This window comes from Spinacia oleracea, chromosome 3 (assembly GCF_020520425.1).
Source record: "Spinacia oleracea cultivar Varoflay chromosome 3, BTI_SOV_V1, whole genome shotgun sequence".
Classification (NCBI taxonomy): Eukaryota; Viridiplantae; Streptophyta; class Magnoliopsida; order Caryophyllales; family Amaranthaceae; genus Spinacia; species Spinacia oleracea.
In genome coordinates, this window is record NC_079489.1 from 73,588,333 (window position 1) to 73,602,391 (window position 14,059).

The 14,059-nt window shown below is 34.5% G+C and overlaps 1 long non-coding RNA gene across 1 annotated transcript; it reads left to right on the forward strand.

Moving 5' to 3' along the window:
• Positions 1–249: 249 nt before the first annotated feature.
• Positions 250–3,925, forward strand: LOC110788362 (uncharacterized). The gene is made up of 3 exons (XR_008929488.1): positions 250–1,621; positions 1,863–1,928; positions 3,713–3,925. It is a non-coding gene; the product is annotated as an uncharacterized lncRNA (long non-coding RNA).
• Positions 3,926–14,059: the final 10,134 nt, after the last annotated feature.

Sequence of the window (14,059 nt, forward strand, 5' to 3'; positions counted from 1 at the left end):
GGTGAGAACTCTCTTGTCGTGAGAACCTGCTTTGTGCGTGTTTATTGAGTTATATATGCATATTATTTGAACTATATGTGCATAACTTTTAAACTAATTTTGCACCAATTTAAAAAAAATCTATTGATAACTACCATAATTTAAAAAATATATGCACATTTAGTTCAAAATATATGCACTTTTAGTTCATAAAATATGCATATACGATACTCACCCTAAGAAAAGTTCTCCAAATAACATACACTGCTCAGTGCTTGGTAAGCAAATCCCACCATCTCAAACTCCTTTCTCTGTCTTCTCCATCTGTCACTCCTTTCATCTCAATCTCTCACTCCCTTTCTTCAATTTCTAATATAATCATAATTTTATCCTCCTAGAATCTCAAGTATTGCACCTACTTCCAACAATTTCTATTAATTAAACTGGTTTGTGTTTGGAATTGATGATTTTCAGTATTTTTTGTAAGTAATTTACATTTTATGCGTTTCTGTAGAATTGTTCATATGGATTAACTAATCAACTACTAAACTAGTTTAATTTTGCTAATTGTTTGTTGATAATTTGGAGGATTTAATTTATTAAGGCAGAGAGTACATAGTAGTTTAATTCAATGAGTGCATTCGATTATATTTTGGTGAGAAGCTCACTTATATGGACTTTAAACTAGCAAAAGCTAGACCCAAGTTATAATTCATCTCTACCCTCAGGTCTTGCTTTGCGAGACATTGCTAATTCTCATCTTTTTATAATGTTAGCTGACTATTTTACAAAATTATAATCGAGGAGTTAACTGGGGTGAGGAGGATGTTGGGGCAGGCTGGCAGAGGAGGGAGACGGTGAGTGTGGATGTATTATCAATGGCGGAAACGAAGTGAAGATTGGGGAAAGAAGATGACGCTTATCTCTATTCTATAAAGGAACAACTGAGGGTAAATGAGTAAATACGCTTTTGGTGTCCCCTATGAAATATACAACATTACCCTTGATAAATTCATGTTTTAATTGAATTAATTTAAAAAATAATTACGTTTTCAAACTGAATGGTGTTGATGGACGGTGGTAATTAAAGCAGGAAATTCATCTCTATTCTATAAAGGAACAGCTGAGGGACATTTTGGTAATGTCACTTTTCGTGTCCCCCAATTAAAAGTCAAAAATACCCTTTAATCTAACCTACCCTAACCCTTCCTCCCGTCTTCTCTATCCTCTACCTCTTCTGATTTTTTTTTGAACCATTTTTCTCTCCGTACTTCTCTCCCTCTCTCTCCTCTTTCATCTCGCTCAAATTCTTTAAATCTGGGATATTGATTTCGATCTCAAATCCCTAGCTAGGGCCGACCGCGAGATTGTTCTGCTCGATATCATTTTATCAACTCCCGAAGGTAAATCCTAGCATTTTTTTTCTTTTTTCGTCGTTAATCTTCATTTCCCTCTATTTTCTATTTCTAAAACCCTAATTGTTGATTCTTTGTAACGAAATACGAGGTGTTCACGGTGGTTTCCACAATATGTTTAGGCTCTCTCTCTTCGAAATCGCCGCCGCCGTCATGCTTCACCGCATCGTAATGTTTCGTCGCCGCCGCCGTCATTGAGTGAGTCGACGAAAAAGTGTAACTTGATTGTGAGTCTTCCTTGAATTTCATAATTTACAGATTTATTACTTATTTTGATATTTGGTTTGATTTGGTGCTCAAAAATGGGTCAGATCCAGTACTCAAAGTACTTAGATGATACTTACAAATACGGGTATGGATTTTGAATTTGAAAAATAAAATATTTGGGGATTTTTCTTTTCTGTTTTGATAATTATTAGGATTTTTAATTACGTGTTAATAATTTATTTTCGTTTTGGATTATTTCAGGCATGTAGTTCTTCCAGCTGAATTAAAGTTGCTAAACTTCTTCCTAAGAATCGCCTTCTGTCCGAGGTTAGTTGTTTGATCCGATTTTGGTTTTAGTTTCCTTCATTTTTTATTTCGGATTATTGATTTCGGATAGCCATAATTAAACAATACTTGGGTTGTTCGAGATTATATCTAAATTTGATGCTGTAGAGTTAAAGGTTTCTTAAATTGGTTGTGAGAATTACATAGATGATTGTTGGGTTTGTGAGACGCCAGAGGTTTGGATTTGAATTTGAATATTATGGGTATCAGTTTTGGTACCCTCTTAGGTTCAAGGAAGATATCTACCTTTAGAAGGAATGGTAGATTTCAGAATTATATAAAAAACTTAAAATTGGAATTGAATGGTATATTTCGCGTGCATACCTTTAGAATTGGAATGGTAGAATTCTCTCTTTTGCTTTGTTCAAGTAAATGCAAGTAAAGATTCCCTCCCATTGCTGGTGAAAGTAAGTCTGCATTTTATATCTTAATATTGTATTGGCATACCTTTTATTGTTTAATCCTTTCTGTATTGTTGGAAATGTTGCTGCTTAGCCCGTTCCTTAAGCGCGCGTAAAGTAGTTGTTAAAAGTTTGCGTTGATTCAAAATTGTGCAGTGTGGCTCATATACCGAGAACTTTCATATATAATGGAGAAAGACCTTCACAAAGATTTCTTTAGTTTCTTCTCTTTCAGCCATTATACTTTTGTCCATGTAATTTATAACCTACTCTACAATATGCTATGATGCTCTTTTTAACTTTGGGTTGGGAATTCCTATCCTACTTTAGGTCTCACATGATTTTGCAATATCCAAACTTTTGGCATTGAAATTAGGAGTGTTTCACTATAGTTCCTATCATTAGTCTCTTAAATCCAGCCCCAAATTAAGTTACCAAACTGCTTGAAACCTATAGTAACCATAGTAGGAGACATAGCAAGGAGAGTAAACCCGATGGTGGGACTCATTGTTTTAGTGATTATGAAATACGTAGTCAAGTGCTTGCACTGTCATTTTAGTTAAGCCTTAATTATTGTGCTTTCTATGGTGTTGGGTCTCAATGTGATTCTTTGACTGTGGACTATGGTTACATCTTCGGCTCTGGGTCGAGACAGACTAATGAAGCTCTCACCTTCTTCGTAGGATTTCAGTTCTTGATCCTGTCGCTTGAGTGCCTCTTTCAACCTTTTTGGCAGTTTTGGTTATTATGTAAGTCTGCTTAGTTTGACTCATTGTTTTGGTTATTATGCAGTTAGCACCTGTTTAAGTTCCCCTCTTGATATCATCTCTTCTAAATGCTGCCAATTATTGGAGTCAAAGTTATATGAATTAGGTTCCTACGGTCTCAAGTTCTTTGAGTTGGTCTCTTAATTAGATTATCACTGTCATGTAAGTCACTTGAAGGTGATTCATTATCGAGCAGTGAAACTGTGCTCCCATTACCAGTGTAGCTTCCAGCTGATGGAGATCCACATACGTTATCCTTTTCCACACCACTTAATAAGGAAGACTCAAAGGTGCAATATATCCCTTGAAGATTTCTAAGATTTTGCATTTTTGTATATTGACCTTGGTTTAGATCTTAGAAGAAAATCAATGTAAAAAGAAAACCAATTCTGCATATATTGAAGCAAATAAACAGGCTTCAGTAAAATAAACAGTGTACTGGACAGAGTTTTCCTCACAACAATGGTGATGTCTACATCATTAGCCAGCAACTCTTGGAAAAACAGAAGAAAACAGCAGCACCTGCACTTCTGATATGTGCAGATTGGTTCAAGTTTCGCCATTTTTGTATTTCTATATTCTCTCTCCTCTGGTGCAGGACTTGCGGCTGAATCATCCTTCAAGTTTCACGAAAAACAAGAGATAGGGTAATGAAAGAAAAAGGCGAAACACTTGGGTAGAGTTTTGTATTCAGGCTATTGGTCTTTTTTGTAAGCTTCTTTGTTTGGGCCCAATATTTAAGCCCAATGTTGGCCTTTAACGAGTTTACGTTAGCATCATTATGTTAAGTTGCTGTCACTGCATAATTACTTTTATTCAACTACATCATTGTGTAATTTAATATTATTCTATTTTTATTTTGAAATGTTACTACTTTGTGAACATTTTTTTTATCTAAAATTTATGTTTAGTGATTGTAATACAATTTTGAGTTTTTATATAATTTCGCACGCATCGCGTGCATATAAGACTATATTTCATATTAAAGCAGGACATTCATATTTCAATAACGTATACTGCCATACCATAATGGGAGGCGGTGCTAATTACAACAGGTATTTAAAATTTTCAATAACGCATACCATCTTTCTACAGCAAGTTGCAAATAAAAGTAAAAAAGTAAACAGAGAATAATTTTAGGAAAGCAAAAAAAACGCCTAAACTCAAGGCCTCCATAATTTCATAACTTAATTGTATTACAAAACGCCTAAAATTAAGAGCTATAAAACCCAATCATTTCCCACAAACAATTAACTAATTAGACAAACTAATACAAGAGGAACTCACTGAAAATATCGGAATAAGCGCCATAAAAAAGAGCAGATATAATGATAATCCAACACAACTTATAATATCACTTCGATTTGAAGATATACTCCGTAGTTAGAAGGACCGAGATGATTCTAGAGGTTTTCAGTGACGATTGGCGGCTCAGATGAGCTGAGGTACATGAAGTGGAGAGAGAAAATGGCGAGTGATGCCGCCGTCCAGTCAGAGAAGTGAGAGAAAGGTGACCGGAAATGATGGAAAAGTTGAGGAAGGTGGAGGAGTTGAAGAGAGAGAAAGTTGCGGTTGGTTCCAACTTAAGGTTCATAGCAAAACACTTAGTTAGTTTAGTATACCGGCTTGACACTTTGTTAGCGCAAATTTTTGGCTATACCCGGGTACAGCCAAAGCTGGTTGTACCCCCATCCAAAACGATGTCGTTTTGTGTTGTTTAAAATGAACATTAATATGCTGGTACAAAAATGAACATTTACTATTTCAGAAATGAACATTTATTTATTTATTTGGAATGAACATTTACTATTTTGGAAATGAACATTTATTTATTTATTTGGAAATAAACTACAAAAATGAACATTTACTATTTCGGAAATGAACATTTATTTATTTATTTGGAATGAACATTTATTATTTTGGAAATGAACATTTATTTATTTATTTGGAAATAAACAATATAGGCGCTTGTAAAAACATAAAAGACCAATGAAGTGAACAATTTCATTATGAACATTAACCATATATTTATTGTGAACAAACAAATAAACAAGAAAGAACAAATAATTCAACAAAAAAGAACAAACAATATAAAAAAGAACAAAAAATTCCAGAAAAAAGAACAAACAATACAACAATTATGAACAATTTTATGATGAATTTTAAAGCCAACATGAAAGAACAAACAATACAACAAGAAAGAACAAATACTAGTACAAAAATGAACATTTACTATTTCGGAAATGAACATTTATTTATTTATTTGGAATGAACTTTTACTATTTTGAAAATGTACATTTATTTATTTATTTGGAAATAAACAATATAGGCGCTTGTAAAAAACATAAAAGACCAATGAAGTGAACAATTTCATTATGAACATTAACCATATATTTATTGTGAACATACAAATAAACAAAAAAGAACAAATAATTCAACAAAAAAGAACAAACAATATAAAAAAGAACATAAAATTCCAGAAAAAGAACAAACAATACAACAATTATGAACAATTTTATGATGAATTTTAAAGCCAACATGAAAGAACAAACAATACAACAAGAAAGAACAAACAATAAAGCAGATAATTATCATGAACAAACAAATAAACAAGAAAGAACAAATAATTCAACAAAAAAGAACAAACAATATAAAAAAGAACATAAAATACCAGAAAAAAGAACAAACAATATAACAATTATGAACAATTTTATGATGAATTTTAAAGCCAACATGAAAGAACAAACAATACAACAATAAGTTTGATGAATGAATTTAAAAAACAACAAGAAAGAACAAATAGTACAACAAGAAAGAACAAACAATACAAAAAGAAAGAATAAAAGATTAATGAAGAGTTTAATTATGAACATTAACCATATGATTATTATAAACAAACAAATAAACAAGAAAGAACAAACAATATAAAAAGAACATAAAATTCCAGAAGAAAGAACAAAAAATACAACAATTATGAAAATTTGATGATGAATTTAAAAAACAACATGAAAGAACAAACAATACAACAAGAAAGAACAAACAGTACAACAAGAAAGAACAAAGAGTACAACAAGAAAGAACAAACAATACAATAAGAATGAACAAACAGTACAATAAAAAAGAACAAACAGTCGACAAGAATGAACAAACAATATGAGCGCGTCGTTTTGGGGGTACAGCCAGAGCTGGCTGTACCCGGGTACAGCAGTTAGCAATATCTTTGTTAGGTTAGTATACCGGCTTGGGCAATTCAGTAAACAGAAATTCTTGGGCCTAATATAAAAGCCCAATTCATTTGATAGCCAATATGATTGGTCTTCTTTTCATGAGGATCGGTGTAGAAGAAGAGTTTGGATATTGTAAGTGATATTCTTTTGGATTTTGTTTGCTCAAGTTAATCCTCAACTAATAAAATCTCTAGCACTAAAGAACGACTTTGGTAGTATATCAGTGTATATACATAATTAAAAAGGTGAAACATTTTGGTAGGTTAATATTTTGGCTTGGGCATTTTGTAATCTTCTTTGTTTGGGCCTAATATTTAGCCCAATGTAGACCTTTAACGGGTTTTCGAAAGCTAAAATTAAAGGATCACATGTCACATGCAAATTGTTACCTTAGACTCATTAATTTTCTATCAATGTATAATTATATTTATTTAGCTACATAACTTATTTTTATGTGATATAGATATTCGTATATTGTGTAATTTTATGTAATTTATTTTTATTCTAAAATATTGTTACAAGATGATGGAGGACCATTATCCACCATTTGTGCATTTATTTCCTAGCGATGTACGACGTTATGATGTACGAACTCGATTGATTCATAAATAATATTTTCTATTACACTAATCGAGGAACAACTAAGCAAATTTGGTAATTGATTTTTTTTCGATGCCAGCGTAAGTGTTTTATATTAGTCAATTGTTATTATTTTATTTTGTATAACATAACTTCTTCTTCTTTTTTCTTTTTTTTTTTTCCTGCTGTGTTTTTTTTTGGTAGGATGAAGGCGTATACTACACTATTGTAAAACTTTATTTTTAATACAATATTAAAATAATTGTGTTACTTTACATTAGTCTGTTCATAAGTCATAAAATTTTATTGTGTACTTTTTTATTTTATTTTTGCTAAAATTGTACTATTACTTTGAGGGCTAATTTTTATTAGATAAATTTCGTGAATAGTTTTTTCTTGCCTATTGTTTGTGATGATTAGTTGTAATAACACGATTTTAGTTTTTATATGTATACTCCCGCGCGCATCGCGTGCATATAAGACTAGTCTCTATTACATAAGGGAAGAGGGGAGGGGCAATATAGTAACTCCACTTTTGGTGTCCCTCTACAAATAGACTAAAATAACCTTAGCAACTTTACAATTTCATTCAATAAAAATCTAATTATTTATCATTTTAAAAACTAATTGCAATAATAAATGAGTAAAGCAAAAAAAAAAAAAAAGGCATTATGTCAAAGGCATTATGTCAACAAAAGAATTAAATTTTCCAAATCAAGAAAGAAAATTTGAGAGAGAAAAGTTGCAAAATCCATTTTGAATTCTTTCAACCCTAGTGATAATGGAGGAGGAACCGCCTCCTCCTCCTTCACCAATTCCTAAAGATGTAGAGATGCAAGATGACAATCATGAAGGGATTAATACTTAGCGAGCTAAATCTCCATCAAAATCTACCATGCACAATAGTGGATTGTCAGTCGAAGGTCCTATTGTTCAACTATCAAACAAGGTAAGTTCTATTTCTTTTAGAGAAGTTGTTTCTAAATCTACACAATGGTTTGAAGAAGCCAAAAAGATTGTCGTTGCCTCAAAAGATTGGAATGATGACGAAGAAACTATGGCTCCTCCAGGTGAATTTGTAGTTCAATTCGATAAGAACACTTTGAGCAGGTTAAGATCATCATGGAAGCTCACTTTAATGGGTAAGTGTTTAGGAATTACTCCAAAATAATCTTTTATGGATGCTAGAGTTCGATCTATGTGGAGAATCAAAGGATCTCTAGAAACTATCGATGTAGGAAAAGGGATTTTTTTCTATAGATTTTCCATGGAGGAGGATTACGAGCGAGCTCTCTTTGGAGGGCCATGGTTTATCCTAGATCATTATATTATGATTACCACTTGGAGGCCAAATTTTAGACCATCTATTAATGAATTTGATAAAATGACTGTTTGGGTTAGATTTACGGAGTTACCAGTTGAATATTATGATAAAGAGGCTCTTTTTAACATAGCAAAGATTGCAGGAAAACCGATAAGGGTGGATTATTCTACAGACAAATTAACAAGGGCTAGATATGCTCGAGTTTGTATTGAGATTGATCTTCAAAAACCTCTAGTAACTAAAGTTTGGGTAGGAGGAGATTGGCAGAATATCATTTACGAGAATATAGATACGCTTTGTTTTCATTGCGGTATAATAGGCCATACGCATTTTAATTGTCCAACTAAGCACAATACGGGTGAACGGGATACCAACATGCAAAGTACGAATAATAACATTAATAATACTGCTCATACCCTAGGAAAACAAGCTGATCCAGGTTTATCTAATAATATACACCAAAACAATGATAAGGTTTTGGAAAGTGGAGAGAAGGGTTTAGGTTTAGAGCATCAGAATTATGGGCCTTGGACCCTTCTCACAAATAGGAAAAGCAGCAATAAAAACAGATTGGAGGTTTCTAGGAATAGGGTCCCTAATTCGAGAATTAATGAGTATGGAAAACATAAACCTGCTGCTTTAAATACCGGAGCAAATAACCCTTCTTCTTCTTTGTCTGGGAAAGGCAATTCAATAAATAGTTTTGGCCAATCAATGGAGAGCAGGAAAACAAATCTTTTAAGTTTACACAGCAATAATGATAAAGATTTACAAGATAACTTAACTAAGAACTGCGGAAAGGAAGCTGAAGAACTTTACCAACACGTGGCGAGGATTTCTTCTCAATTGGTAGTTTCTCCATTGGTGGAATCTTCTTTAAACTCTTCGACTTCCTATTCTGCCTCGGTTTTAAATACCGCTGCAAACCACCAACCTCCTCAGTCTCTCTCCTCTACTTCTCTTTCTACTATTCCCAACTCTTCTAATCACTCGCCTTCTTCAATTCTTCAACCTCTTTCTCTCTCCACCCCCCATGAAACCGGAATATCAAAAACAGACGCCGGAGATTCTCAATTCACCACCACCCATAACTTATCAACGACGACCAGTAGAACTAAGGAAGAGGAAGGAGCACTCAAAAACCCCAGTCAATGCCACACCAACGCTGCCGGAGGATCCATGGGGAATGAAACCTCCAAAAACTATGAACCTGTTTCCAATATCTCCGATCATGACATGCAAGACTACGGAATCGAAGACGGATTCACTGGAGGAGCTAAAAGGCAGTCTGACCAAGTTGAATACTCTCAATTACCAAGCCCGACCATTTCATGCACACCGCCATTTTCAGCCTTCCAACAGGAACTTCGGCCCCAAATCAACGATAGCAGTGGGTCCTCGACAGTTATACAGCCCGAAAAATTGGGAATTCTCACCACCAGTCCACGGCCCGGTGTTACAAAGACAACCTCTTCCACCACTGCCAAGAGGGGTATCAATAATGCCCTTAAGGTTCGAAACACTAGGTCAAGACATGGGGCACCACGAACGCCTTACAGCAATGTACATGTCAGGGGAGGAGGTGGTGGGTCTTCAGATTCAGGGCCGTTATTGGAACCCGCCTCTTGCCCAGCGACAGATATTCACATATCTAACACCGATTCGATTGGAGGACATCCCCAAGCTAGGAGCTCCACAATTCTGGAAGGATTGGGAGAGTTATCTGATCAAACAGCCAACTAGTTCGCAAGGTTTGTTTAAGGTTAACTCCTCTTTATCCAAACCCGATTTACAGATGAAGATTTGCATGTGGAACGTGAGGGGGGCGAATAGAAACTTGTTTTTACCTCATACAAAGGAAGTTGTTTTTAATCAAAATCCAGATATTTTCATTTTTTTAGAGACTAAGGCTGATGGTTCCAGGGCAAGGGAAACAATGATAGGTTTAAAATTTTCGGATTTTAGGGTGGTTAGACCAGTTGGAACAAGAGGGGGAATTTGGTTGTTTTGGAAAAAAACTGTTGATTTGGTTCTTTTTGATGCTGAAAACACATATTTTCACTCTCTTTTTCATTTTAAAAATATGGGAAAAGAAGGCCTTGTCACCGCCATGCATGCACCAAGTTCTTCTCGTGAAAAATCCAATCACTGGAATTCTCTCCAATCCAACTTATCTCCAAAGAATGCTCCTTGGCTTGTGGTGGGAGATATGAACGAAATCACTAGCCAATCTGAAAAACAGGGTGGGAGACCCTTTCGTGTCAATCAAGGAAAAGAAATGGTCAATTTTATGGACGAAGCTGGTTTAGTTGATTTGGGATTCAGTGGTTGTCCTTTTACTTGGACTAATGCCAGGGATGCGCATCATCTAATTCAGGAAAGGCTAGATCGGGCGTTAGCTAACTCTCCATGGATGGAAGCTTATCCTCATACTAAGGTTAATCACTTACCTCGTACCTTCTCTGATCATTCGCCTATTTTAATTACCTTATCTAATATTACTGCTAATGGGCCATTTCCTTTTAGATGTAAGGAAGTCTGGTTAACTCACCCAGATTTCACTAATTACTTTATTAGTAATTGGAACTTTCCTCACAATTCTTTTTTACAAGGAAGAAACGAATTTCTTAATTCTATCCCTATGTGGAATCATAATATTTTCGGGAATTTAAAAAAACAAAAGAAAAACCTTCTAGCGAGAATTGATGGAATTCAGATCGCTTTAAGTAGGTATCACTCACAGTATTTAGTTAATTTGGAAAAAAATCTCTTACAACAATTAAATGACATTTTAAATAAGGAGCGGTTGATTTGGGCTCAAAAATCTGGAATGAATTGGAGAAAATATGGGGATTTTAATACTAAGTATTTTCATATGATAGCTAATATTAAAAAATCAAGAGGAAAAATTCAAACTTTAAAAAACAGTAATGATGTTTGGATCACTGATCAAAATCAATTGAAAAATATAGCTACTAATTATTTTCAGAATCTTTTTACCACGACTCGGTTGTATGGCAATCTAAATTGTGATATTCATAGTAATTTGGCCGTTAATGTGGAGGAATTTGATATGTTGAATTCTCCTGTTTCTATAGATGAAGTTCGTAACAATCTTTTTGCAATGGATCCTATAAAAGCTCCTGGCCCTGATGGGATCCAACCAATTTTTTTTCAAAAGCATTGGGTTCAACTAGGATCTATTATTTTTGATTTTTGCAATGATTGTTTTCTTAATGGTTCAATTCCGGAAGATATTAATCAGTCTTATATTACCCTTATTCCTAAAAATCCTTGCCCTGCTACCATTGCGGAGTTTAGACCGATAGGATTATGTAATACTATTTACAAGCTTGTCACTAAAATTATTTCTTCTAGATTAAAAAATATTTTAGGTCGTATTATAAGTCCGGTCCAGTCTAGTTTCATTCATGGACGGGGTTTAGAGGATAATGTTATCCTTGTTAAAGAAATGGCTCATCATTTCCATAAGGTTAAAAAATGAAATAAGATTATGGCTTTGAAATTAGATATTACCAAGGCTTATGATAGTATTGAATGGGATTTTGTTAGAGAAACTCTTCTATTCTTTAACTTCCCTCCAAATCTGATTAGCCTCATTATGTCTTGCATTTCAACTCCTTCCATCTCTATTCTGTGGAATGGAGAAATCTGTAATGCTTTCAAACCATCTAGGGGAATTCGTCAGGGTGATCCTCTTTCCTCTTACATTTTTGTGTTATGCCTTGATAGATTATCTACTATCATTGAGCAAAGGGTTAACTCTCATAGTTGGAGCCCCATTGCTATTACTAGAAATATAAAAATTTCACATGTTTTTTATGCCGACGATGTGTTCCTGTTTAGTACAGCTACCAAAGAATCTTTAAGTAATATTATGGATGCTTTAACTTACTTTGGAGAAAAGTCTGGATTAAAAATTAGCATGGCCAAGTCAACTCTCATTTTCCCTTCCAATCTTCATCATTCTATCAGAAAGGAAATTGCTGGAGATTTTGGTTTCAAAATCTCATCTTCTTTTGGGAAATATCTAGGTGTTAACATTCGACCTCATAAGTTGAAAATTTCTAATTATTTAGGTCTCTTAGATAAATCAATGGATAGGGTGAGGGGTTGGCAAGCTAAGATTCTAAATATGGCAGGGAGATGTACCCTAATTAAATCTGTGCTAAATTCCTATCCTCTTTATGCTATGCAAACTAATATTCTCCCTGCTTCCATCACCCATGCCTTGGAAAAATGTTTTAGGAATTTTTTTTGGAATAAGGTAGAAAGAAGTAGGTATATGTCTAGGCTTTCTTGGGACAAGATTACAAGACCAATCAATGAGGGTGGGCTAGGAATTAGGAGATTGAAGGAATGGAACCTTGCTTTTATGGCCAAATTGGGTTGGGCGATTTTAACTAATCCAGATAAGTTTTGGGTGAAAGTTTTAAAAGAAAAATATCTCAAACATGCAAATCTTTTCAATTGTATTCCTAATAACAATCAATCTCCGTTATGGAGAGACATTCTCAAAGGTCGTCCTATTCTTGAAAAAGGCATCATTATTGGTATTGGGAATGGTGACACTACCTCTCTTTGGTATCATCATTGGATTGGGGCTCAACCATTGTATAAAATCGAAGGAGTTACAATTCCTGATTCTAAGGCTCACTGGTTGGTTAGCCATATTATTCGAAATAAAACTTGGCATCTTAATGATATTGAGCATCTCATTCCATCCCACATCAAATCCTTAATCCTTTCCTATCCTCTTTCTAATAACTGTAAGGAGTTAGATTTCATAAGATGGATTTATTCTAAAAATGGTTGCTTTAACATCAAGACAGCTTATCATTGCCAATTCAGTGCCATTCATTGCCCTACTTTAAATAATGTTTCTTGGCACAATATTTGGAAAATTCCAGGTCCTTATAAATACAAAATGCTTCTTTGGAACTGTGTCCATCAGATTTTACCTGTAGCAGAGAGTCTACATCAGTTTTTACCTCAACTCTCTCCTATTTGCTCCAGATGCCGCTTAAATTCTGAAAATCATTTGCATCTGTTTAGGGACTGCCCCCAATCCAGTATTTTATGGACTTATATTTTTCAACGTGTTTGGTCTACCTCTAAGTTTGATTTTTATACTTTTTACAATTCTAATTGGAATGCTTGGATCACTTTTAACCTAAATAATTCTATTAAATGGAAAAGCTTGTTTATTACAGCTATATGGAAGATTTGGCTTTCCAGGAATAGGGTGGTGTTTGATCTCAAAATGAAATCTGCCTTTTCGCTTTATAATGATTTCTATGTAGATTGGACTTCTGCTAACAATTGTTCACAGGGTAAGGAGTTAGGTGCAAATCAGGTTCCAGGATTGACTAAGAAAACTTGGTTTCCTCCAAAAGATGGAGTGATGAAGTTAAATGTGGATGGTGCTTGGAAGTCAAATACAGTGGCAGGAGGTGGAGGAGTTTTCAGAAGGTCAACAGGATCCTGGTTTGTTGGATTCTCCAGTAAATTCACTGTTAGCTCCCCTCTTGCTGCAGAACTTTATGCCTTAAGGGAGGGACTAATTATTGCTAGAGATTTCAAGTTTGAGAAGTTGGAGATAGAAACTGATGCTTTAAACCTCAAAGTGCTTTTGGGAAAGATTAAGGAACAAGATCATCATGAGCTGGGTCCTGTTTTGAGGGAGGTTGCCAACCTTCTTACTCAGTCTTGGGTAGGAAACCTCACTCACCTTCCTAAATTTTGCAACAAAGTGGCTCATTCTTTGGCTGCTCATTCGCTCATCATGGCAGTG